The 3365-nt window shown below is 45.8% G+C and overlaps 1 long non-coding RNA gene across 1 annotated transcript; it reads right to left on the bottom strand.

Moving 5' to 3' along the window:
* Window positions 1-349: 349 nt before the first annotated feature.
* LOC109494833 lies at window positions 350-1431 on the bottom strand. The gene is made up of 2 exons (XR_002149914.3): window positions 662-1431; window positions 350-557 (listed from the first exon to the last, which is right to left on the bottom strand). It is a non-coding gene; the product is annotated as an uncharacterized LOC109494833 (long non-coding RNA).
* Between the last annotated feature and the right edge of the window lie 1934 nt (window positions 1432-3365).

Here is a 3365-nt window from a genome sequence, read left to right as displayed (position 1 = left end):
AATAATTTATTCCATGCAGACTGGGCACAATGCATCTTTTAGGAGGTTGTTTGACAGTGCTTAACCGCTACCCACACTGTACATGCTCATAACAAAAAGGCAAGTCCCCATATACCATTCTGTAGCTTAGAAATGCATAAGTTATACAACATCTGGAATCTACCCAAGGAAAAAAAAATGCCAGCCTACAAATCTAGCCTGCTGGAGGCAGAAACCATGTGCTCGGAATCATTAAAATCACATTTCACTTTGCCACAATGCGGCTCCATCCCCCTGCCAACGGCCAGATAAGCTGGCTGGGAGAGATTCACTTTCCTGGTGCTGCAAGAAGGGGCCACACACCTTTTGGTTAGTACCCGTCTAGGTTTAATACCTAATTACTATCCTCAGATTGCCTCTCAACACTCATTACCAGAACTCAGAGTTTCCAGCCAAGGTGATGGGACTTAAGATTAGGACAAAAGAGTAGTCACTTTTGTTTCCAAGTGCTGGTCTCCCTGGAACATTATCATTCAGCAGGATTGGAAGGAAACATTTTGACTTTCTGCTGAAGGCTCCTGTAAGAATCAGACAAGGCAGTAAGCATTTATAAATATATTAAACTCCCTATTTGAACAAGAGGGCCTCCGTATGTCTGGTCTTATGCCTATGATGAATTTACCTGTTCATTTCCAGCACCTAGGCCCAAAATTCATGCTGACAAATATACTCTAAACTACAGTAATCTCAGAAGGGACAAGCTCATCAGGGTGCCAGGCTGTCTGTTCAGCACCCTAGGGCTGTCTGGGGTTCCTGGGATAGACTGTCACATAGACATCCATGAACCAGTAAAAAATTTTTCTTAGTCATGACAATGGCCATTGTGAGTAAACCAGGTGGGACTGTTTCCTTGTCTTGTCTACCGAGTTGCCTGCATCCTGGGCAAGCAGCAAGGAAAAGATAGAGGAAAGAGCAGAGTACAAGTGAAAGGAAGGGGAAGGGAAAAGAGAGGAGGGGTTGTAAGAAAGAAGGAGAGAAAGATCACAGGGTGAGGGAGAGAGTAGTGAAGAAGGAGGGCATCAGTCTAGAGATAACAGATAAGTGAAATTTAGAGTCATTATCAACTTTCTGTGAATTCCAGATGGAGTTTCTGGAAGCTGCAACCATATTTCTTGTTAGGAATTCATTCATGTAACAAATGTTCTGTGGAACACCTACTATGGGTCAGGCACTGTTCTAGAGGCAACAGCTTGAATTCCAATAAGGAGAGGCAAACAATAGACAAAGAAAAAAACAAGCAATACCATTTTAGATAGCAACAGTACTGGAAGGAAATAGCTTGGTCATGTGATAGAGAATCGGGTTTTAGACAGGGAAGGCCACTTGGAGGAGGTGCTGTTGAGGGGAGGCCAGCATGCTGGGAAGGAGCCAGCCATGCAAAGCAGGAAAGGAAGAGCATTTGTTAAGGCCCCCATCCCTCTCCTCCCCTCCCCACCTCTCACACACACAGGAACTGACTGGCTTGGCAGGAAGATCAACAGAACAGAGGCCAACATGGTTGGAGGGTGATGTGCAAGAGGACAAGTGCAGGGCATTAGTCTGATCCTGTGCAGGCTTATAGGTACTGACAAAAACTTTGGATTGCATTCACCCAAATTTATTTGGGACAATCTGCAAAATGCACTTGTGATTAGACAAATGATTGACCCCTTTTGATGGGAAAACGTTGGTTGTACACTGTGTCCTCTAATCCAGGATTTTCTCCTGAATGGCTCTTATGGAGCAGAGAGGCTCTGTGTGACCCCGACATGTGTCTCTCCTCCAAGTTCTAACATCAGGAAAATAGCTTATTTCCTCGTGGAAGAGGGAAGGCATGTATTACAGGAGATGACATCCGCACCTTTTGTTGCCTACATTCCTGCTTCCAAGGGGACACCAAGGGACTAAATACTTGCCCTGGTAAGACTTCACAAGACAAAAGGAGTCCATCCCTGTTGGGGTCACCATGATTGGACCAAATTTGGGTTCTCATCTCAGGGGTCCTCATGTTGGGAAATCCATCAGCAATAAAGCACCAAGCCCCAAATGTCTAGACCGTTGTCTAGGGTCCAGAGCAACCCAACCTACTCTAAGGATAGCTGGGAAACCATGCGGGGATGGGAAGGCTGCCAGATGCCCAGAGCCAGCCAATGGACTTGCTGTCTCACACGCTCCAGTCAGTTCCAAATTCAGGAGAACCCGCTCCCCACTGGAGATCATCTCTTTGGTAGATATAGCATCTCCCCACCCCAAGCAGTGCTTAACACACACCTACAAATCCATGTCATCCAACCTGCCTCAAGCACCATCTCCTCCTGGAAAATATATTCTAATGGGGAAAACACTGAATGTGGAGTCAAAAGGCTTGGGACTGCCTTTGAACTTTACCACATACTGGCTATGTGGTCTCAGCTAAATCACTCACCCTCTCTGAGCCTCATTTTCCTCAACGATAGATTGAGTCTAGCAATACCCCCTCACAGGCCTCAGTATAAGGATTGGATTTAACATATGCACAGCACAAATACAGTGTCTGATTCACAAAGAGTATTCTTTCAGTAACTGCAATGTCCTGCTTCAGTTTGGTGCCCAGATTGGAGAGCCCTGAGACCACCGAGCTGTCGCTGCTCTGGAGTTCTGGGGAGGAAACTAAGAGAAAAGAGAGGAAGTCTCTCAGATGTGAGGGCTCCAGCAAGGAACCCAATTGTCATGGGAATTTCTGGAGACTGGGCAAAGAGAAATTTCACTGTTTTAAAGGATCAGGATGAGCAAACACAAAGCTGCTTCTCTGGTAGAATTTATAAGTCCAGCAGGCCCCTGGCTGAGACAGGCAACTCATTCTGGGGGAAATTAAGTGTCAGATGTAGTGCTGTGGAATTCTTTGGGCACCCATTGGCAGAGTTTTACAGTCATTCCAGCTCTCGGCCTTAGTTTCCTTGTCAAAACATTGACTTTCCTCTGCAGCTCCTAACAAGGCAAGAACTGGGCAATACCAATGAGTAATGCATCTCTTAACACTTCTGCTCAAAAAGATGAGACACCTCAGACTCGTTTCTACTGGAGTTTGGGGGCAGTAATACGACACTGAAATCATTTGCTCCATGACATACCAGGAGAACTTTATGGCTTTTCAGACTGGCAAAAGACTTGCCCCAGATGAATCAAGTTTCCAGACTTGAGATGTCTAACACCACACTCTAGATGAGAGAAGAGATATATGGGCAGATCCATCACACTAGCCTCTTGTCCCTGCAGAAACAGGAGCAGGAAAGTCAAGGATTTGTTAGCAAAGCTCTGCAGAATGGCTCTGAACCAACGGGCAGCGAGGAGATTCGAGGAGATTCTAG

The sequence above is a fragment of the Felis catus genome, chromosome E2, assembly GCF_018350175.1.
Source record: "Felis catus isolate Fca126 chromosome E2, F.catus_Fca126_mat1.0, whole genome shotgun sequence".
NCBI classification, from domain to species: Eukaryota; Metazoa; Chordata; class Mammalia; order Carnivora; family Felidae; genus Felis; species Felis catus.
The sequence above is the reverse complement of the archived record's forward strand: the minus strand, read 5'-3'. Positions and strand labels throughout refer to the sequence as shown.